At 34.1% G+C, this 25,680-nt stretch overlaps 1 long non-coding RNA gene across 1 annotated transcript in view; it reads left to right on the top strand.

The window, feature by feature from the left end:
• Positions 1-25,277, top strand: part of LOC128675854 (uncharacterized) — a 37,843-nt gene extending 12,566 nt beyond the window's left edge. Inside the window, exons 2-3 of the long non-coding RNA XR_008405335.2 lie at positions 21,255-21,326; positions 25,095-25,277. This is a non-coding gene — a long non-coding RNA (uncharacterized LOC128675854). The remainder of the gene's footprint in view (positions 1-21,254; positions 21,327-25,094) is intronic.
• The last annotated feature ends 403 nt before the right edge of the window (positions 25,278-25,680 follow it).

The raw sequence follows: 25,680 nt of genomic DNA, 5'->3' as shown, positions 1-25,680 counted from the left end.
AATTTTTTAATGTAAAATAAAACGAAATAAACTTATAGAATAAATAGAAACATAAAATAATTAAATATACAAATACAATAAAAAAACTTTATGCTTAACTAATATATACAATATGTTTATTGAAATGAAGCACATAAATTAAAATTCTTACAAGAAAAATAGATGTGCAACAGCGGACTTATCTCCATAGGGATTCCATGGAAAAATTATTTTAATATACAGACATGACCTATGTAAAACGTTCTCCAATTATTTACCTATCGAATGAATTTTCCATTCATAAGCAAATTCTAAGGTATATTATCAACAAGAGAGTTTTCGTGTATGGTTTTTCTGTTCAGAGAAAAACATTTTTGAAGCCAAAAGCCAACAATTTCCAACGGGACTATATCAATTACAGGTAAATCTCGTTGAATGTTCAGCACCACTTGATTCCGGTTTCCCTTTGGACATAATGATGAAAACATCAGATGTCCAATTACACAAATTAAGGTAATTTACTTACCTACCGCCTCGAGACTCGTAGAAGCAAATGTTTGTGGGAATCTGGCTTAGTTTCTATTTAACTGGTAAATAAGTATGTCTTTGAGTTAATTTATTAAAAACTAGCAGCCGGTACCGGATTTGCTCAAGTGAAACCATAGTAAATTATATACCTCATTATGTAATCACAATATCTATTGGTGAAACCCGTACAAATATATGTCCGGTAATTTTTAAGTTTAAACCATACCTAATTGAAAAGAAATCTTTTAAAAATAAAAAATACGCAAAATGAGTTTCCAAAGAATTTGGACAGGCTGATGTTTTGTAGACTGAGCTTCCACGCTTAATTGCTGAGGAAGTAACCTAAAATCGCTCATGATAACTCTTTCATCAGTTCAGAAGTGAATTTAATGTTATCAACGCATATCAAGTTTTCCTGAATAGCATTCTATGCAAACGTAATAGGGGTGAATTCTTAATGATTTTGTATAGGTATATGGAGCGACGAAATTTTGGCTGCACAAATAAATACGGTTGTGGAAAACTACACATGGAGATTACTTTTTGTGGATCAATGGCCAATACAATTTCACACAGTTATTTTTGTTGCGTGTGAATATATTTTTAAACTGTACTGTTCGATTTTACCTCTCGATGTTTTTCTTGGAATACCACGCGGCTACATAATTTCTAACTCTGTGTCATATTTTTATAGCTATAAAAAAGAAAAGTTGCAAAAAGTAAATTCTAACTTTTGCAATGGCCTTATGCTGGCTCAGTAGTGTATATATATGCGACTTACCTGATGGTAAGCAATCACCACAGCCTATCAACGTCTTTCACTTCAGGGGTGTCACAGGTGCGTTTTGTGTGTGTGCGGTACCCATGCACACAACCTTTGTACCTAGGTCTCCCTCTGGTATTTTCACGTGCGTGATTGATCTGTAATTTCATTAACAGCTTCCATGTTAAAATTACGTATAAATACATAAAATTTGTTTCCAAATTTTCGCTGCATAATAATATCAGCTGAACGTTCAATTTATACGGTTGAGAGCAAACAATTTACGTTTTTATATTTATATTTTACTTCTTTTTTTTCATGTGATACTTCCTCAGCCTTTGATCGTCGGAGCCCAGGGTCCGCTTTCTGCCTTTTTGCCTCCACTTCGGGCTTAGCTTAGCTTAGACGACATCAAGTCAGCACTTCCTGAGTTTGCGCCTTTTATCAGACTTTATAGCTCTTTTTAATAATCCAAACCTGTGGTGAAATTTTAGATTTTTTTATTGATATGATATTGAACCCACAATGTTAAAAATCATCATCAGGCTACCCTTATCCCACTTTATGTGTGGTCGGTACAGCATGTCAGTCTCCTCCACTTCTCCCTGTCTGATGTTAACCGATATGTTACTTTCTTTTTAGCCATATCCTGCCTAACGCACTCAATCCACCTCTTCTTCAGCCTGCCCCCACAATGTTAAAAATATTCTTCTAGAAATTGATTAATATCGAATAATAACATTACAGTAGAATACCTATATAATTAACTATGCAGTTAGCGAAATGCCATTGCTAAAGTTAGAATTTACTTTTTGCAACTTTTCTTTTTATAGCTTTTATAGCTCTATATATATATATATATACACTTACATCAATGTAACAATGTAGACGGTTACTTGAATGTTACAAAATTTATTTTATAGTTCTTTCAGTGAAATTTGATAATTTCAAAACTTTCCTCAATTCTTTAATTCTTCGCGATAAAACTACAGTATAATTAATTTGAACAGTGTCGTTCTAATAACATAATAACGTAAGTAATATAACTATCCAAAATGAGTAACTATATCTAATGTTTTTTGGATAAGTAGGTACAATAAATTTTTGAATTTCCATAATTCATAGTGATTCTTATAAAGCATTATCACGTGAGGTATTCTTAGTTTTTAGACTTGTTATCGTGATTACGTTAATCAAGAGTAACGTATAGTAGAGTAATAATAACGTAATAGTCTTGAGTAACGTATATATGATGTAAATATCTCTCTCATCTGAGCATCATCCGGTTTCGGAGCCCAGAGCCCGTTTTTCTACTTTTTCGTCTCAACTTCGCACGGTCGCCGTCATTCCTAGTTGTCAGACCATTGGCTCGCATATCGTATGTGATGGATATAATTGACGTGTTCATAAATGTTTAAATAGTACTTAGTATTTTGCAAGTGATGATCTATGACAGATAATATAATATGAGTCAAATTCAAACGTGGACTCTTTCGATCATAAGCTGAAAGTCTCAACTACTTGACAACCAAACGAACAACAACCAAAAATCGAAAGCTTCGGAATTCAACTTGAAATAATTGGTAAAAATGTTCACAAAATTTTCTCACTTAGAAAAATTCAACAAACATTGCACTTTTGCTAAACTCATTTGTGAAAACACTTCCCATTCAGGATATTTCAAGATATTTGTAGACTGGCTACTTTAAGAAAAATCTAGAGTAAATAAAAAAAGCTGTGGCAATTTTTTTTTTCTATATATTTAATATTATATAAACATTTATCTAGGTAAAACAGCGTTCTAACCATGTACTTGTCACACATACCTTTTACTATACATTTTCAACTATTTTTTATGATTGAAAAGTAAGTCGAGTATTTATATTTTACTAGCTATTGCCCGTAGCTCCGTTTGACATCGATTCCAAATTTCAACTAAATCGTCGTTTAGTATAGACAGAAAGAAACACATACTTTTGCATTCATATATTAGTATGGATAATGGTCTATAAGTAATAATATCATCCTCCACGAAGTGTCCGGCGACGGTGACGCCACGTCAGTTCCCTGGCATGAGCTCGGATGTGACTTGCAAAACTAAACTTGTTTTTGAACGTATAAATAAATAAATAATAAATAAATATATTGGGACAAATCACACAGATTGAGCTAGTCCCAAAGTAAGTTCGAGACTTGTGTTATGGGATACTAACTCAACGATACTATATTTTATAATAAATACATATATAAATAAACATCCAAGACCCGGGCCAATCAGAAAAAGATCATTTTCCATCATGACCCGACCGGGGATCGAACCCGGGACCTCTCGGTTCAGTGGCAAGAATCTTACCACTGCGCCACCGAGGTCGTCGTATGGCTGAGTATACTGCACTATAACTGTCCGCTTGCATTGTAAGTGTAGGCTTTGGGATTATCGAGTATGGCGTTTCGCGTCAAGTCCTTCAAGACGATCTATAAGTAGCAAGTCTACCGCGACTCCAGGAAAGAAACAAATGACTTGGCTCACAATTTGTATAAAGAAAAGGTTAACAACGCTATGAATCAACTTTATGCGTATACTTTTTTTGACACACGGTGTTTCGTAAATGTATTTTATTCCCTGAATACGAGGGAACAGAGAAAGTGTTTGCATGAATCGGAAGCCACGATCCCTCTTCAATGGGTGGCGAAGAGTTCCATTTTATTTATGATGGAAATAGTGATTAACAATCATAATCATATTAATTTATTTCATACATTATTATAAAATACTCATACTATTTATAAAAAGAACATTTAAATGGCGAACTTTAGAGTTTGTCTGGTTCCACTATGATCTGCGTCACTTTGTCTTCAAATATATTTTATTTAACTTGTTAAAAATAATCCTAATTATTTTTATAACGCGGAGATAATCTGCAAGTCTCGAGGCACATATGTGGGAAAAAAAAAATTTTATGTGTTTCCTTCGCAATCTATAACAGTTTTTATCTTTATGAGTAACGTCACTCAGTTGCATCACTCTATGCTGGAAGCGATCCGGGATGTGTTCTGGAATGATTCCTTTGAGACAAGTTGTTATACGTTATTGTAGAAAGAGACAGCAAGTGGACGTTTGTAACGTACTACGTTTTTGTATGTTTCATTGTTAGGCATTCAGCTTTCGTTTGTTAGCATTAGCCTCTTTGAAAAAAACTTGAGATTAATATAAATGAATTAATAAATAAATATATTAGGACAAATTACACAGTTTGAGATATTTGGATAATAATCATCCAAGACCAATAAATACGTTGCGGATTTGAAAAATAAACTACAATTACAAAAAATACATATATTTTTACTGGATTTTCCAGATTCTAATATAAATTGTAACATGCCAGAAATATAATAAAAAGGAAACTGGACAGAAATAATATCGTAGAAACCCCTGTTGATCTTATAAATTTTATATCAAACGGACGAATAGAGACGTTGAGGTTTATTGTTCAAATCGAGTTACTATTGTGTATTACTAAATAAACGTTCATGTAATATTAATGTTAGCTTGAACACACAAAGTACAATATAACAATAGTGATTGCGAATGATAAAACAAAACGCATCAAACATTTTGTATTTCACGTTCTTTTTTTAAAATGGCTGAAACCGAAGTTGCCGGAATCATTTCGTCTGCTAGAAAAAAAAAAAGCTGAAGATTCTCAAACGTCTGATTGCACAATTTTCAAAAATAACTAATATCACTCTCAAATTATCTTTAAAAGAAACTAGATATCAATCGGTTTCGCTGGTTGGCTGCAACGATGTGACAGACATTACAGACTTATAATTTCTGTCGTAGAGAGTTAAAAAGACAACATTTCAGAAATTTGCATTTATTGTGGGAAAGGTCTTAACGGTGTTGTATTCGGGAAACGGTCTCCCATGTACTATTAACGCTGAACAACGGTCCGGCGCGGTCACGTTTGGACCATAAACATCTCTTAACGGCTGTGTAGTCTCTTAATGTCTTAAGCCTTCCAGATCTGTGTAAGGAATTTCTCCATTAACTTTCAAAGGAATTAGTTTATTATAAGTAATTTCTTTACATTCTGACTAGTTTTAATAAAATACTTTTCTTTAATTTATGTACCGTCTTTTTAACTTGTGACTTGCAAAAAAAATCTGAAACTAATAAAGGTACTTTTTTAGTGCAGTAAATATGTACTTACTATATTGTTGGCGTCCATTGTCAACATACAATCTGGCTAGGCTAATGTATTTTTATTTGTCGAATATCCTATAATCAAATATTGTATCAGCAAAAATTTACACTTTTACATACAATTGTATACCAATAACATTTGCAATGTTACTCTAATCTGATAGCCTTCCCTGTTCCCGATGATGATCTCGGTCATATCTTCTCTTCAACGCTTAAACAGTCTTCGACATCCTTAATAGTCATAACCTTTGATCGCTTATCCTTCTTGACAACATGAAATCTAGTATTTTTAATAAAGGTTAACAATAATAATTGAATAAAATAATTAAAATGGAAAAAAACAGTAAAGTGTAAAGATAAGCACAGATTCTATCAAAACCTTTCCTTTGTGCACATCCTTTGATAACGAGCCTTGCCTTATAATTTACAAAAACTAATAGAACCTAATGGAAAACTGATAATTAATTTATAAAGTTTAGTATATTAGTGATTTTTCTACTAAGTAGCACGATACAGACAGAGCAGCGCGGGAAGAGACGCAAAAGGCGGGAAACACAAGACTTGACGTTTGATTGTCTATTGTCATAATAGGGTGCGTTCTAAATTTCAATAATTTTAAACATCATTAATTTTATTATGAACGATTATTATTGTTTTAGGAAGACCTTACAATTTCTACTGTCTTGTGGCTTTACTGCCAGCATTACAAAAGTAAAGTTACACTATTGTTATACGTTTAGATAATCTTGGAACGGGTTGTATAAGTTAGCAGTTAATGCTTGTGATGTAGGGCTATTTGTCTTTGTATTATAAGGTTTGTTTGAGTTTCAAACGACTTATTGCTCATATAGTCTGAAAGTCTAAAGTAAAGCTTCCAACTGGAAGGATATATGTTATGCATATTCTGTGCTGAAAAAACAACTAAAAAGAACAACTACTAAGCAACTAAAAAGAAACAACTAAAAACTACTACTTTACATAATATATCTTTGGTGAAAAAAATATAATTTATTTCGATTGAAATTGTATGATATATTTTTTTATTTTATCAATAACCGTTGCCTGCAGCCCGCGTTAGTCTATGTTTGACCTCAGGTCACTAAATATATTTACTCCAAGTTTCGTCAAAACCGGTCCAGTGGTTTAGGCGTGACAGATAGAGACTTTCGAATCTAAATAGTATATGAGTTGATGGAAAAACAATTTTTCTAGGCTGAACTTTGGCGACCTCGGTGGCGCAGTGGTAAAGTGCTTGCCTCGGAACCGAGAGGTCCCGGGTTCGATCCCCGGTCGGGTCATGATGGAAAATGATCTTTTTCTGATTGGCCCGGGTCTTGTATGTTTATCTATATATGTATTTGTTATAAAATATAGTATCGTTGAGTTAGTATCCCATAAAACAAGTCTCTAACTTACTTTGGGCTAGCTGTGTGATTTGTCCTAATATATTTATTTATTTATTATTTATTTTATTTTGGTGCTGAGAAAAGTTTCATGATATTTGAGTTTATAACTTGTTTTCTTGAGTAAAAAAAGTCTGGTAATTTTTGGATCCATGTAATATAATAAAATACAATTTCGAATTGTAATATTAGTATGCAGCAGAATTAACGGAAATATCGTTAAAACTTTACTAATTAATAAAACTTTTTGAAAACAGTTACAGGGGCAATTAAAAACAAAAAAAAGTCACAAACAATTCGAACGGTGTTATATCAACTTTTGTCGTGCCCCTAAAATAATATTTCAAACAAAACAAAAAGCTGTTAATATTGAACTTTGGGCAGGAACATGATTTAATCAGAGTTTTTATTAAACAAAAGAATGATTGCTTCGGAAAGAAACATAAAAGTGCGGAGTGGGAGGAAAAACGTAGAAAAATCTCACAAAAAGGAATTTAGGCAGGGTCGTCACTTTGTTATTTACGTACAATCTATTATTGGGGCATGCCTCACATGGGGTACCTGGTGATACCAGACTGAGCAAGCAAACAGCCGATTACCGCAGCCTATTTACGAGTAACACCAAGGGTATCGCACTGCGTGTTGCCAGCCCTGAACGAATCTTTTTGCTCCCTTTTTTAAGAACTCCATTATACTCGTAGTCTCTAGGGAAAACCACTTTTTTCCACAAATTAGGGTCAACAATTTTTTAGGGTTTTTTTCATGATAGACTTGATAAAAATATAGTTAAATTAGTTACTTTTATTATATTCGATTTTGTTTTGTGGGATGATAGCATGCTCTCCATTTAAATTTGCACACGGTGAAACACGTAGGATTGAGCTTTTCTTTTAACACCACATTGTAAAAAAATGTAAACTCATGTTTTTGCAAATAAATAATCTTTGTCTTTGTCTTTGAACAAACAATTTTATATTATTTGGAAACATACAATGTAAGACAAAGACTTTTGTTATAAGATTATTTTCATAACTTGCTCGCCACTATATTTGTAAGGGCAAGGATTATTTATATTATGGACATGGTGCGCGACATCGCCATCGAATTTTTTGCGCCAGCGTTTGATTTGTTTTGAAACGGTCACGGAGTCGCATGGATTGGTGGCGCTTAACATAAACGAGATCTGTAAATCCTTAACTCAGAAATTCTAATGGCTTCGATCACACACGACTTTTGTTTGATAGTGAACCTTCTGTATGTGTTTTAGTTATTCTTTGATTTTGGCGGGAAAGCGGAAGCCAACGGCCGTAAATTCGATACGCTCAGATTTATCCAAATAGGTTTTTAGTAATCTTTTCGAGATAAGCTTTTATATGACGTGACCCTTTTTTATTTTATAACAGGTTTTATTGCATTTTAATCGTATATTAGGTATTAGTGAAATAAGTACCTCGTTGACATCTACCTCACATTACAATAATTCTGAAGATGTGAAATCAAATTGCATTACTCAATGAAGTTCAACGATATGATCAAATAAAAAAAAAAACTTATAGAATTAGGATTCGTTTGATTAAAAAGGTAATAAAATAAATATATTATTTTTTAAAGTTTTTGTGTATTGTTAATTGTTTTTTTTTGTTAAGTAGCTAGTCTCTATTCAATTTACAATGAAGGAATCCTATTATTTTTTACTGTAACATTACCAATAGGTCCACCGGTATTGCCAGGTTAATTTACCTCCCGCCCAATTTCTATAATGACTAAAACTGATTGTCACAAACATGGGACAGTCCACTATTATTTAAAGTAGATTATCCTAACGATCTACATAAAAGTAATTGAGAAATAATTGGACAGCTAACACAAACAACACGGCAACTGACAACAAACACTAAGTAACACTAGTGGATTGCACCAGTCAACTATGACGTTAACTTTGACCTGCGCGCCGCTGACGTTTAGACAAAATGGCGTAATTTGCATACTGGTGCAACCCAATCTAAGTAATACAATTTGTTGATGAATTCGACGCGTCATCGACACTATATGAGATCAATCACAGGTCTAAAGAGATTAACTACCTAATCGGGAACACTATCCAATAACATTCCCGTTGTAAATTAATATTTGTTACCAAATCCCCGGTGTTCATTTTGGAAGTATAATCCGATATAAAACCTGATTTAAATTATTAATACCATAAAGCGAGTAGAATTATGTTTTCAATAAATAAACTTTGTCTTGTGACTGTACAGCCGACCGCATGATTGGAGCGAATTAACCTTTAATTTTGGTGGTTTGATACGCTGTTGACTGTACTTTAGCTTAAATTTTGTACATCATATATGTAGGTAATAGCCAGAGTGAGCATTCGCTCGATTAATTTATACATCGAAGCGTAGCCATTTTGAAAGTGCGCTTGGGGAATAGTATTTACGTTTGGTCTTGTATAAACGAGGTGCGTTTATAAGAATATTCTCAACGTGGCAGGGTTTGAGACAAGCAAATCGTCGGATGTTCAAAAGACTCCAGAATCTTCCCGCAATCAGCGTTTGCATTATGCATGAAACCAGCGAGCAGACGCTTCAAATTCACTCATATTGTTTGTTTGTCAAGCTCTGTTTCAATGTTCTTGATGCAAACCGATGTAGGTAGGTATACTATGTGTATGTTCGAATTAAAAATTATTTATTTGTTCCGGATGATATACATCACTTATTGATGTCAAAAATTACTTTAAAACCATGGATTTTGTAAGTACTGTATCTACTTATGCCATGTTCAAAACTAAGTGTAATGTCGACTTTCAAAGTGCAGGTGTAGAAGAAGCGGCGCGACAAACTTCACCGCGGCCTTTTCTCCAAAGTCAATTACCAAATGTAGGTCTTACATGCGAAGTTCTACCAAGAAATTTCGTGATAATAAAATCCTACTTTAAGTTTATGACACACACACACACAACATACATTTTTTTCCTTTGATTACTTACGTCATTTTTATTAACCACCGATTACAGAAGGAGAGGAGTTGTAAGTTCAACGTATCTGTAGGTATGTTTGTCCGTGGTTTCATAGCAACCAAACGGCTGAACCGATTTATATCTAGTTTTTTTTTTATTTGAAAGAGTATTTTTATTCGACAGTAGATAAGCAATATATTTTCCTTACAATATTTACCACAGTTCCAAGGGCGGTTCGCAGAGCGGCGTCGGCGGCTGCGGCCGCGCTCTCATTACTATCCGTCATTTTTTTTTTGCGCAAGGAATCGTTTCCAAAATCAATCATTCAGAAAATTGACATTACCGCGGTACAGATTAATTATTTTAAAGTCAGACAAAAAAACTACTAGGGTACTACATAATTCTAGTCTTTGTTAAAATTTGAAAAGTATTGTAATGACAGCGCAACCGAAGCGGTCGAAACGCTTTGAGAAACACCCAATTGATCTAGAATTAAGGTTTACTGATAAATATGCAATGCATACATAATTTTGTAGTTACATAACGTTTCGGGAACTGCCTATAAATCATTGGCCAAGGCAAGAACTATACGCAATCGCACGTGACTAATTCGCCAACATGGAAACGCTTTTACTAAACAACTATTTGATATATAACTTTTTCCGATCGAAAATATATTTCGCGATTTTCTCGAGCACACAAACATATAATATTTCTCAGTAATATCCATTATAAATCTAGGTCTTTAAGGTTATTACTCATGTGCCCGATAGCTTTTTTTTTTGTTTTTTGGTGGTTTCACAATATTCCATTGCAATAAGTATTAGTTTCTCGTAAAACAAATAGAACAAGTTTATTTGTTAGACAAATTCATTCAGTTCGCTACAACTTTTGAACGGCTGAACCGATTTTGATCAAACATATATAAAGATTAGTTATCAAATAAAAAAAACCGCGGTTCACCCGTTGATGATACACAGACGGACCCACTTAGTGGTCAAATTTATAACACCCCTCTTTTTGCATCGGGGGTTAAAAATGTGTTGTGTCCATGAAGTTCCGGTTATGGGATATACATTAATATATTAAATTATCATGAATATCTGATAAAAACTGGTACCTATACGGTATCATGAAAATCTCTACATGAATTCGTCCCGGCTTCGCTCGGGTAAAGTCACACAAAATTTTGGTAAAAACCATACAAAATCTGTCCGGTAGTTTTTGATATTACCACGTTCAGACAAACAGACGCGACAGGGGGACTACTATACATATGTAAGTATTTATAATTTACATTTTAAAATCATCTTTATTCAAATTACATTAATTAGACCAGACTCCAGGATAATTACAGTAACAGGATCTTTGAAGAAAAAGGAGATTTCTTTTAATTATTTCGGGATTATGTTGTCCCGAAATTAAAATCTATAAAAGACGTTTCTTCTTAAGAAATTCTGAATTTGGTACGAAATAAGCAGAGAATATTAAAATTTTAGACTGTGGTCTGATTTATTTGTGGTCTGATTTATTTTACAGGCGCTAAGGTGTTTCAGTAAAAAGTGTCCAAGTATTGTCGACAGACAAATCAATTACTGAACTTTTGAACGCATTTAGCTAATTCAATGTGGCATATAGGAAAGCGGACCCTGGGCTCCGACGTCCAACGGCTGCGGAAGAAACCAGGCAACGCACAAATGAGAGAGAGAAATTAGTTTATTATATACTAGCTTTTACACACGGCTTCGCCCGCGCTTACTTCATGCTTCCGCCCATAACTTATTATTGTCAACAAGCTGATGCCCGCGACTTCGTTCGCGTAGCCGAACCATTTTTGGTAAGGAATCATAATTATTAGAGAGAAAATAACATAAGCCCGAAGGCATATCCTATACGTAAATGGGAGTTTTAGCCAGTTCAGGCAAGTTTTCAACGAATACCTTCCGTCGTCATCGAAACTTAGCCCAAACTGTTTCCGCCTTCACCACGTGGAGGTACTCCCAGCTTATGTTATAATATAGTAGTAAATATAAGATTCACTTTATTACAGAACTTCCATTTCAGAAATGTTCGAAATCTTCTATTTTAATACGCCAACCGTTACTGCTCCTCGGGTTGAACAATTTCTGCTAAGATTTCACTTAAAAGAAAATGCTTATCAGATTGGTTAACTTTTACTAAGACGTCAATTTCATATATATTATAGAAGAGCTGTTGCTCGCGGCAAAGAAGACATGGGGAATAAAATAGATTTTTGAGAGTGTCAAGATGTTTGTGAATCATGGTTAAAAACGTGGACCAAATGAGTCTTTATATAAATACCTATGTTAAAAATGTTCATTAGGCTGATCAATTTTTGTTAAGGCGCTTTTGTCATATCTGTTATAGTGTAGCTGGTCTGTTGGAGTTCATCATCAGGTGTTCCATAACCTCGATTTTTATAAGTCTACAGAAAATGCTCATCAGGCTGACCAACTTTTGTTAAGATGCTTAAGGTTATTAACCTAAAATAATGAAAAGTGTGAAGTATGTACTTATACCTACGAAGTTTCAAAGTCGTAAAAACAAGAAATAGCTTTGTTTCTTTCTTTCTTTCGCTATTTTGTATAAAGGTCGATAGACGAAACGACTTCTCTGAATTACTTAATAGTTGTACTAGCAAATTGTTATTATGCAAATAAGTTTCATAAGAAAAACTATTAAAATATTGCTTACTTTTTACTTAAAACAGCTTCATTATACAAAACGATTTAAATGTTTGTTGTTATGTTTTTAAACTGACATATACCACTCTCATTATATCATATATGACGACCTCGGTGGCGCAGTGGTAAAGTTCTTGCCACCGAACCGAGAGCTCCCGGGATCGATCCCCGGTCGGGTCATGATGGAAAATGATATTTTTCTGATTGGCCCGAGTCTTGGATGTTTATCTATATATGTATTTGTTATAAAATATAGTATCGTTGAGTTAGTATCCCATAACACAAGTCTCGACTTACTTTGGGGCTAGTTCAATCTGTGTGGTTTGTCCTAATATATTTATTTATCAGGAAAAAAGAACTATTCACCGGATTTTCTTCACTCACGTTTTGGGATTCAGCTAGCTGCTTATGTTGATTCTCGCTGTGCCCTGGAGTTTAGCTCCCATGTTATATATTCTCTGTGTGTATTACAGGTTTTTTTACCAAACATTGAAAGCCACCTAGAAGAATTTGCGTGTTTTAGTTACAAACATTCACACTCACACAAAAACTTTCAAACTTTCTCATTTACATATCTGAATTTTATTATGTCATGCGCCATTTTTCAGAAATGTCATTAGGATAAATCCTTATATTATTTTGTCTGATTTGATTTACGATATAAAAGTATTAATTACACCAGCGAGAATAGAATTGTCGAGGTTGTCATTATTATCGAAACTGGTAAAACATCATTATTAAACTTAAATATGAACCAAATGTCGTTCTTTACTACTATCGGGAAAAAATGCTCATATTCCATCAGCAAGCACCTATATCAAATATAAAATAGCATATAAAATTGAGCATATACTCTCATCACAAGTCTTATCGTAAACCCTATATAAAACGAGGATTTATACCGATAATTTACATTTTTTCCTTCCAAACTTTTGTCTACTATCTGCGATTTTAGTCCGGGAAATGACATGTGTTCCCATTTCCACAGAAAGAAAAATGTATAAAGTTTGGTTAAACCAATCATATTCCAACACGAATACAATTCTATCAATATCATTTGAGCAACTTTGTCCGCATTATTGTCAGAAAGCGAATCTGTTAAGGAATTACTTGTATAGTTTTCAAATCGAACACATATTAGACTTATCATATTAAACTTTCAGGATTTGCAGTTTGAAACAAAAATATATAAATATTTTGGAAGATATTTATTTGATTTTATTTTATTTAAAAACTTTATTGAACACAATTACAGTATGTAGGTACCTATGTACAAAACGTGGACTAAAGGCCATATGGCATTCTCTACCAGTCAACCATTAGACCAAACAGAGATAGAAAGGTAAAAACCATAAGTGCGTTAAAAAATAAAATAAAGTTTACTCAATTTAATATAATAAATAAGTGGAATAATATAAATATATAACATAGTCTTTATTTGCATAATAATTTGCATATAAATACACAGTCTTTCTACATGCAAATATTACTGTTATACATTACATAATTAATATGTTTTATAATATAACTTTATGAATTAAAAACTGAATTTATACATAATTCACATAAGAATAAAAGTATTTACAACATAAACTACTATAAGTTAGAGTTAAAAATTAAAACTAAATATAATTATAGTTGTTGTAATAGCATGGTTAAATCGGTGAGGAACTAAGGTAATATTTTAATTACTGCTCGCTAAAAAGAGGCGACGGAGCTCTTCGTATTGACTCAGGTATGGTATTCCATAGCCTAATTGCCTGCACTCGGAACGACTAGCTCATGAAAGAGGACCGATGTAGGGGCTTCCAAGAGAAAGGATATCAGAAGTACGAAGATTATGGATATTGGGATATTTATTATGGACTAGCTAGCTTCGCCCCGGGGCTGCGCTCCCGTGGAAATGTCGGGATAAAAGGTACCCTATGTGTTATTCCTTTACTATATTTTTACCCGAGCGAAGTCGGGCCGGACGGCTAGTCTTATATATAATGTTACCTGCAAGTAATATTGTGCAATAAACTGCATAAAATTGATCTAAAAATATACATTGTTCTTGTTCTGGAGCAATAAAATCGAAATAACTCCTCGAAACACAAGCACTACCCAACTTACAATACCATTACAACTTTGGAACAGTCCGTACGGTTCCAAGTGTGAGCAAAGTGCGCAATAAAAACAGTTTATCTGTGTAAAGTGTGATTAGTACGTAGTTTAATTACGGCCAGTGGCGGCTGGTGATTCGGGAAATCTTGGCTGGGCTCCTGCAATTAAAGCAAGCTCGAACTGCGGCCGGTGGGGCCCGATCCAATTACTATACGTGTGGGGCAAAACATAAGAGAAATTTGTCTTTCACAAAAGATACAAACAAAACTTATAAACTATTAGCAATTGTTTTTCGCCTAATCCTTACAAATTATAAAACAAAGTCCTCTACTGCATCTGTTTGTCAGTCTGTTCGCGATAAACTCAAAAACGACGGATTCATGCGGTTTCACCAAAAGATTGTGTGATTTCTGAGGATGGTTCAGATGTATGTTGCTACGCAGCCGGGACGGGTTACTAGTTATTTGTAGATGGCTTTATGCACAGTGTTTTGCTAACATATAACTATATAAAACCCTATTTTTATTAACTAATTATGTTTGCGTTGGGAATTTCTTGAAAATATTGAATACAAACCCGTATAGAATGGCGCTGTTGTTCATAAAAAAGATAAAGCATACTTGAGTTAAAGTAGGTTTTGTCACTATCGTACTTTACAAAATTTGCCATTGACAGAACAAGACAAAACATACTTACTGCTTCATCTTTAATAGTATATTCGCTTACGCATCTTAATTGCGCCAATCAGCGACCTGTTTGGTAGCTTGTGCATATTATTATTTGGGGTTTACCTCCGGGGCTTTATAAGACGTTATTTTCGTAAGTTTCGTAAATTTGTCAAATATTCTAGAAGGTCTTTCTTGCAAACGTAATGAAGGGTTAAAATTTTCAGACATAGTTTATTTCGTATCTTTTGTATTAAGTATTACTTTTCGCTTTTTAACTTGGACCAAGTTTATCTAATATTTACTCAGTGTAGAATATTTGTTAGATAAGGCTTTCATTAACTCCGCTTTATGCATTTTCATAATTCTTTGATGTGTTATAAAATTTAATTTTAAAAAATTGGATTGCACCGTCAATTTTGAAGTTAACATTAACGAGCGCAGAAAAACAACGTCAAATTTGACGTTGTTATTGACGGTGCAACTAACCTTAATCACCAGGCGTTAATGCAACTAACATGCAGGATTGAGAGAGAAATCCGATTTTTCGTCTCGATGTGTGTGATACAAATCAAAATTGAGTTGCAGTATCACTGTAAGCAAATTGCTCCTATCGACCTAGATATTGCTAGCTGACCCGTGTTTGGCATATGCAGTGTCTACATGCATAGTAATGTGAAGCACTGCAGCTCATTCGATTGGGATATCCATATTTATTTGATTGGCTCTAGAAATGAGTTTACTCTGGGCAAAAGTTATACCTGGTTTTGACCCACATCTCTCATCTCTATATAAAAGTATTTTATTTAAACAAAAATAAAAATCCATATAGTATTATCGGACTGGAGTAGTAGACATTTAAAACTTAAACTTAAATGACACTTACTTTTAACACGGTCCGAAACGACCGAGGTACAAAAAAAGGTGTACATATGCAATCAATACCTGTATATCATTTAAGTATACTTATTCTGAACCAAGGACCAGTGTTCTCTTCAGTAATATGACCAATATAATTATATTGGTCATATTACCAATATAATTATATTGAACAGTAGGCACATTTAGGTGTATAATTTATTATGGTTTTACCCGAGCAAAGCCGGGATAGGTTGCTAGTCTATATAATAAATTATATATTTCGCCAAAGCGCACTCTATAAAGTTTCAACTTATGAAGTAGCTTCGACATCTAGTGTTTCCGATAGCGCCTCGGGGCGAGAACTAAATTTACTGTAGTCACGTCGCCCCCACCTTATCTGTGTTGTAATATACTACACATACAGCTATTAGACTAATATTAGTATCAGAAAACATAGAAGTTACAAATGCTCAAAGAGCTGCAAAAAAGATCGCATCTTGATATTTTTCGAATTTATTTAATTTGCCTAGCGCGATTAGAATTCGAACCAATATTACGGTGATTTCTTGGACCAAAAGTTTCTACTATACACCCTATATAATGTACTTTGACCATCATTTTGTAAACTTGTGATTCACAATGGAAAAAGTAGATGATTCAATTTTAGTTCATTTTTATTAAGACTAAACAAAATAAATTATGCAAAAAAGCAGGGAACCCTGTTGTTCAGGAAAATATTTCAATAAAATGTAAAGAAATATCTATCATCATTAAAGGCATCTGATATGACTTTTACGACTACTTACCGCCATCTAGTGGCAGGTAGTCGTATACACGGGGACTAAACTGTCAACCAGTATGCAGGTTTCCTCACGATGTTTTTTTTTTATCGGAAGCAATTGGTGGTCTATGAAAACTACTATATATGGTCAGATTGATAGATATACAAAACTCATATGGCACAAGTAGTATACAAACCTGAGACCTTTCGACCCACAGGGGGGCGTCTTAACCATTACACTACCACCGCTTCACCGATCAATATCTATGATACAACCGAAACTAAAATGCAATGTGGAGATCTTGTTGATAAAATTTCACAAATCATAAACCAGCAATACACTCGGGAAATTTCACACGGTCATCGAACCGAGTTTTCGATAAGAAAGAATTAGCTCCAAGGGAATTTGAACTCTAAATCGATTGAAAATAATTCAATTTTGTTATTTCTTGGATTATCTTAAATGAACGTTCAACTTTTTGGATAAACGTACGGTTGTTTATTTTATTTCTGTAATAAGCAAGGGACTTCTATTTTTCTTGGTAATATGTTCACTTCCTGTAGCTAGCATTTTTTTTAGCTGTTTGAGTCCCACTGCTGGGCAAAAGCCTCCCCTAACATCCTCCACGCATTCCTATCCTTTGTGTTCTCTTGCCATTATTTGTCGAACTTTTTGATGTCATCCGACCATCTCGTCCTAGGCATCTTTTTCTGTATCCGTCAGTTGGAATCCATGAGGTCATATGATAAGTGTGATATGATCATAGAATAAATATGCAACATCGGCCAAGTGTCATCTTGCGTCACAGTAATAACATTTAATTTTAATAATTATAGTAACGGTAATATTTTATTTTGTATATATGCTACCGGCCAAACCCGATTCCAGAATAAACTAGTTTTGCCTAAGCAAAACTAATTATTCCTACATGTGATAGGATAAACTGGTATGGCCTAGGCTAAACTAGTTCGAATCGGTTTTGGACGGTAACATATACAACGCTGGGGTATTTATAAGTAAAAATTTGTTTTTTGTGCTTACGTTATGTGTGCTTTATGATAAATCGTGTTATCAATTTTAACTAATTTTCTCTTTGAAATGGAAATTAAGTGTATATGTTACTGTAAAAGTCCGTATACAGGTAAATCTTAGGTTTTTTCAAAAAATCTTAGGATGTACCGGTATGGGTTGGTAAATGTAAGGATTTTTAAATAATTGACGATTTTTTCGGGTTGTTGTCATTGGAATTTAGTATATGCTAGATTTTGCTACTGACGGCTGGTAAATGTTGGTTTTGGGAATAAAACAATGAATAATTCTTATTAATCATTTATTTTTCAGACAAAACCTTACATATTTTTATAATTAATTAGTCAAATCCTTACTTATTTTAAATTATTTTCATTTGGTAAGTATTTTTATTTATAAATGTTTTTAACTTTTAAAGGTAAGGTATAATCTTTAAAATACTTCTTAAATAGTAAAAAATAACAAAAGTAAAATTATTTTCTCAACATTTACCGTGCCATTGATGTAAATCTTAAGATTTACCAAGTGAATGGTGGTAAAAGTTCGAATCGCAAAATTGTTCGGACTTTTACCATTAAGAGTTGGTAAATCTTAGGTTTTACTGGAATATCTTAGGATTTACGGTAGTTCGTGCTTTTACAGTAACATATATTATTCTGGTTGAAAATCATTGGATTTACATTGACATAAAAAAAATACAATAACAGATTCAATTTCTAAATAAATATTCAAATTCAAACATTTTATTGCATTCCATATTCCATATTGGAATCGAGTGTGTCATGCTCACTCAAATGGTCAATCTGGTGGTGGCGTCGTGGGCCGGGTCGTGAGGTTCCCTCTATTATGGTTGAGCTACGCGATGGCTGTCCCATGCGTCAACTCGTGAACGGGTGCTGCCAGAGGGAACTGGTCATCTCGTTTCTCATATATCTTCATGTAAGTTAATTGTGTTTCACATCGATATATATATATATATATATATATTATAATCAGCACTCGGATCACGATCATAACCTGTTTTGATATACCTTTTGACTATGTACATTATGTACTTTTATATATTATTAGAAAGAAAAGAAAAAAAAAAAATTTTTTGTAAGAAACAATAATGGTAAGCCGATCTGGCATGATAGGGACCAACACTGTTCAAATGAGTTTCTTTCGGCATTTCTTCTCAGCAGTGGTCGTTCCGAAATGCCAGTAGTTTCTAGCTTGTGAGAAATAACTATAAATTTAAAGATTGACGAGAAAAAGTGCCTGTGAAGGTCTAATTTCTGAATAAATGATTTGAATTTGAATTTGAATTTGACATAATATTACAGATAAATAATACAATTGTGGGTAGTTGAAAACATTTTACAGTGTAACATTATGGACCTAGTATTGGCACCGCAATATGGTCTAGAAAAGGCAGGGTAAATATAATCTAACATAAAAGTAAAGCTTGTAAAATCTTATTATATCTATATTTGGCACACTTATCAATTAAAATACATTAATCAAGCCATTTAGTGGTATTCCAGTCCAAGTGTATCATTTTCATCGGAACTGTTACGAACTTCCGCGAAGTTCTAGAAGCTTCACCATTAATCTCTAAACGATCGGCCAGTTGGGACGGGAAAGCCTTTTCGTGTATTTGTAACTTGGCAGGTGAAAGTAATGTAACTAATTATTTTTGTTATTCCCTTTAATTAAATGTATATTTTTGAGTTCACACCGTACCGGTGACGTATTGGAATTGGAGATTTTACTGGGCGGTTGTATAGTTTTCCACATCTTGGGGCAAAAATGCGTAAGTTAGTTTGTATGTTACCTCTTCACGCTTTATCTGCTTACCCAATCTTCGTGAAAGTTTGCATAGGTACATGTAGTTTACAATACGGAGAAAGACATAGTGTACTTTCATTCTTTCAAGTCAGCTATATTGCATATCAGCTTTTGTCAAAGCCGCGGACGAAAGCTGATATGCAATATAGCTGACTTTATAAACAATGCTGACGATATTTCTGATATAGATATTATATTAAATTGAGATTATTGAGAATTGTATATAATTCCCGGTATACATAGAATATTTAAAGCATACTTTGAGATTAAATATATGTTGTTATTACCGCACTGTAAAATATTTGTCACTGACAGAAATAGACAAAACATTACACGGTTTTAGGTGCCATAGTGTTTGTAATTGTATTTTTGTTACATAAATAAAATAATAAGATTTATAAGAAACGCAAGATTTATAAATTATCTTAACCTCGTAATCTGTACCTTTTTTATTTTAGGACTAGTTTTTGCCAGCTGCTTCGCCCGCGTGAATTTCTATGAAATTCACGCGGGCGGTGACAATTTCTGTCATTCTTATGGCGTTATTTCGAACAAACAAACAATCATCATCATATCGAGCGTGTTATTGCTAACACTGTGATTCGTCTCAGAGTTCAGATTTTATTCAAGTCGCATAAAGGCACCTGGCATGACTCTTACCTTGTACTAACGACTAATTTGTTCTAATGGTAATAATTTTGTCATTTGCTGAAATTGCTATCATTCGAATATGAACCTGTATGTGTTTATAATCATAGGTTTACCACTTGTGTGTCTGTATGTAACCGCAATTAGTGAATTTGTAATCACAAAATCATTAGATACGCACTGGTGAACCAAATTAAACAGTATTAATCAGATTGGAATTAACTACGGAACACTGACTATATGTAGTAGGTCTCTTCATATCGTCATTACGTGGAATGAAACACACACAACGACTTTCTTGGCACTATTGATGGAGTGGTTTGCCATTGCCTTCTCCATTTCACACACAAGTTAATAAATCAACCAGTGTGCATGCAGGTTTCCTCACGAATTTTTACTTTCCTTGAAAGCAAGTGGTGGCCGATGAAAATTACAATACACCAGTCAAATTAATAATATACAAAGGCTTTTATCATAATGGAAAATGAAATATAACTTCAGGTCTAGTTAGCTTGAGTGGAATTCAATGATTTTTTGTATATTCTTGTGCTATTGAAGTTTCCCAAACAAAAATAGTTGCATAGATTGAAAACGGTTCTCAAAATTATGCCAATAGTATTAGACAAGGGTATTAACGATAAAATTTTATTGTGTCCTATTATCCAGACCCTTTTAGGATCGATACAAATAGAGATGTATCGCCAGATTAAAACAAATTGCTAAATGGTTGTAAACGTGACCTATCTAGTTGATTGCGTGCCTTTATTTAAACATGTTACCTTTCAGTTCCCGCGCGGCCCGTTCGGATTGGGAAAAAAAGATAATTGTTTCTATTATCTCCAGGATCGAAGGAATCTGGTAAGTATTATTATTTTTAAAAGTGAACTGTCCGCCTCGCCTTCGCTCGGGTAAAACCATAATAAGTTATTTGTTTATATTATAATTTATGTTTTTTATTATTTTTTTGTTCTTTTCTTTTTTTTTGTAAAATAAACTGGAAATATTGTATGTATGTAATAAACAAAATAAATAAATGAATAAAAATAGAATAAAATAAAATTAATATGATGTATACAAAGGATAACTGATGTAAGATATATTAATAATATTACTAATCAATTATGCTCTAGTATCATCACTGTGCCACAATAAACCTTCACAGTAACGGTGCTCCAGGTTCCCAAGATACAGGGATTCCATAGTTTGGGAGTCGATGTTTACTGTGTACAATTTTTTTTTGTCAAATAAACGCATTTTTGACGTGACAACGTCTTAAATTAGGTTGCGGCTGGGAGTCACTTATGAAAAAGTGTAACGCCCGGTAACGTTACGATGAGTCACCGAACGAGAGAGAGGCCCGCCGAATGCGTCTCTCTCCCACTCAACTATGATCGGTCTGCCGCGCGCGTAAAAAGACGTTGTCACGTAAAATCTTCGCCCGTAAAACCGACTTTACAGGCAACCATTTTTTTTATTTTTAGTTCTATCCTAAACCTTCCTCAGGAATCATACTATCTATTGGTGAAAACCATACAAAAATACAGTTTACGTGTATGTTGTAAATATGTTTTTCTTACAAAAATTTAAAGTTTGATCCCAATTTGTATTGTCGTCAGGGAGATATTGTTACATTACATTCAACGCGCAATATAAATTTATACCATAATACAATAAAACGTTGAGGAGTTCCCTCGTCGGGAGTTGATATTGGTGTATACCTACTACAAGGTTTTTTTGATTGAAACTATTACTACCTAAACAAAAAAGACGGAATTTGACCCTACAATTAGCAAGTTTTTTTTTTTACATGTTGTCGTATATGTAATTAGAATGCAATTATAATGTAAAAAGCATTACTTGGCTGCTGCAAAAACTTCTATTATTAATAAAGAATAACTCCAAATGGACTAAGATTTGAAACTTGGCGCCAAAGTAACATATATTCAGCTAAAATTTGACGACCTCGGTGGCGCAGTGATAAAGTTAATGCCACTGAACCGAGAGGTCCCGGGTTCGATCCCCGGTCGGGTCGTGATGGAAAATGTTCTTTTTCTGATTGGCTCGGGTGTTGGATGTTTATCTATAATGTATTTGTTGTAAAATATAGTATCGTCGAGTTAGTATCCCATAACACAAGTCTCGAACGTACTTTGGGGTTAGCTCTATCTGTGTGATATGTCCTAATATATTTATATTTAAAATATACGTATCCAACGATGTATCACACTTAGATATTGGAGGGTGGGATCAAAATTAGCATCTTCCTTTGTAGTGCTATAAAATTCATCGAACTAACATAACATTGTGTTGATATAAATAGAACAATGCAAAACCTTTATTCCTATTGATATTTTCATAGAATGCTTCGTTTTCATTCATCTTTGTTTTCAATCACAGTAAAATTATTTTAAAACTTCGAAACACTATTGATATTGAAGAAAAATGTTTATGGGGTGTTTTTATAGGACTAATATAAGCCAAAATATATTTTTTAGAATGTTTGACTGTCCAAGTATATTTATTCTCGCATCACGCAAAAATTACCACATGAAATTTGATGTGGTTTTTTCACATATTTTCACAGGCTGTATATAGGGTTATAGGCTGTGTAAACTTAAAATTTGGTATAGGTTTCATAGCGATACGTTGCTTCATATATTGATATATTGATATATATTGATATTAATAAGTTATTGGCGGACGCACGAAATTAAAGCGGGTGACCACGTGCAAATACTAAATCATAGACAAAAACAATGACTCCCATTAAGTACTACATAACAGGCTGGCTATTCATTTGTTTCGCTGGACTGTAATCCCCCGCCTCCCATTTCCTAAACCTAAATCTGGCACTGAGACGGACTGGCCACTATTATAGCTAATTCGCATAATTTCCTGGGTCTAATCAAGCAAGTGCTGCGTTTATTAAGTCTGCGGGCTGCTAACTTATGGCTGTGCCGGGCTAGCAGACGGGCGACGGTTAACCGTTTGTAAGGTTTTTTGTTGTTGGCAAGGTATTTTTGAAGTGAAAACTTCTTTAGCGGCATTGTGCAGTTTTTGTGATGGGTAAAAAATGTTAAACTCGCGTCAGGACACGTGACCCTGTTCGAAAATTCGTAAGATGTCAAAAATGCACAACGTTAATATTCAAGTTTTCACTCCGGCCGGCACTCCCGGCATGCAACCCGGTTTTTTTATTAGTGGTGTGTAGACCCTTTCTATATAGGATTATTCTGTATCGTACATTTGGTTTCTGTTCAAGGCTACTATGGGATATAATTATGTAACATAGTTGTTAATAGGTAACAATAGCATTCCCAGCATTCCCAAAGAAGGTTGACTTTAGACAAGTGGCCGGTTGTAAAATCTGACAAATTTCCAAATTATTTTTGGATTCCGGACTTCGCGTTGTCATAGCCTTGAGCAGAAAATGGTGTGAGGATTTTGGATGACATTTGAAAAATCGTTCACCCAAGTGCTGTGTTTTTTTCATACTCCAAAGTTGACAGACGTCTTAACCTTATCATAAGCGTCAAGCAGTTGGTCTGCACAAAATAATTATTATTGTTAGAAGTTATGTACCCACTATGGACCGTAGTGGACAGAGAAATTAATTTGAAAGCGTCACTCGGCGCTGTTTGAATTATTTGCTCCCAGAGGCGGGATCCGACTATAACTCGACTATTTACATACAGTTTCAGCAAATTCAGCCATATTGAAATTTTTTTACCAACGTAAAATTGTGCGGAGGCTGCGTGGTTATAGGACTTTTTGCGATATATCCAAGGTTCTTTTTCAAATTCTATTCATGCCCCATGTCTCTACCAGTTTTTACCAGACTCATGTCTTTTAGTTTTAATTGACCATCACTTAAGATAAGATCGTAAAGAAAGGCATCGTGAGAAAACCTGCGCTCTAGTTGTTAATTAACTAGCATGTGAAATCGAGAAGGAAAATGGCAAAACCACTCTAATCTCTCTCTCGTTTGAGCGTTTTCACGGTTTCCTTCACAGCCAATGAGCGTCGGAGCCCAGGCTCCGCTGTCCTACTCTTTCGTCTCCAATTTGCACGGTCGTTGACATCCCTAGTTGTCAGACCATTGTCACGCATATCGTCCTTGACCACATCAAACCAGCACTTCTTGGGTTTGCTTTCTGCCAGGGACTGGCGGGAGCGGCAGAGCCAGACATTTGTTCCCTACGTAATTTTCCGGTCAAAACCGCTCTAATGACACGTAAGAAAGTATTTGCGTGTTTTGTCTTGACGTGGCTACTCTTTGCTATATTGCACTAGAACGGTTAACCGGACTACCAACTGAACTAATGCCACTAAAGGGATAATACCGAATTGAGCGTATTTCTTACATAAAACAAAAGATCGCTAGGCATTTTGATACACAGCAATATTACAGTCATCCGTAGCTCATGTCTGCACAATATTATGCAATGTTCACAACATTGCATAATATTGTGCAGTCCTTTAGTAAAATTAAATTTGAATTTACTGTTTACTGAAATTTAAGCGTTGGTAGGTTGGTAGTTCAAAGCTGATTTTGAACTTAGTTATAAGACGACTATCGAGTTAAAATATCTAATTATAACTTTGAGAAATATCATTAATTTACAGATAATCGATAAAGTAAAGTGAACTGCCACGCTGCTGTTTAGAATATCAAACATATAATTTGATTCTTCAACCACTGTCAAAGAGTGATTTACATCCAAATTATAGATATAAAATTACCTAAACAATTCAAATACATTTTTGCAACTTACTAACCCAACTTTTTAGTTTACAACTTTTAAACTTTCGCGTTGCATAATTATAGTATAAGTCAGCAACTGAATGGAATCCAGTGGGAGCAAAAACCCGAAATCGACCAGAATACGGATGTGCTACAGAATAAAGACAGTGTGTATTGTAACGGTACTTGGCGAAGAATTAATATTGTGGTAGACGAAGAATCTACCAAACAGACGTCGTTGCCGTAGCTTGCTGAGTCAGTCGCCCAGTGACCACGGGCCTTTGTAACAAGATCCGATACGTCTGGGAAATAAAAATAAGTATGTGCGCGTTTAATACCTATTTTTAGTTTGTATACAAAACAAAGACTTTTGAAACACAGTATTGAAAATACAAATAGATTGACACATCAGCTTAAACAGTGGGAATGTAAGCGCCCTAGGGTTAAAGTTTCCCATTCAATAGCAAA

Source organism: Plodia interpunctella, chromosome 15, assembly GCF_027563975.2.
Source record: "Plodia interpunctella isolate USDA-ARS_2022_Savannah chromosome 15, ilPloInte3.2, whole genome shotgun sequence".
Classification (NCBI taxonomy): Eukaryota; Metazoa; Arthropoda; class Insecta; order Lepidoptera; family Pyralidae; genus Plodia; species Plodia interpunctella.
This window is presented reverse-complemented; position numbering and strand designations above follow the sequence as displayed.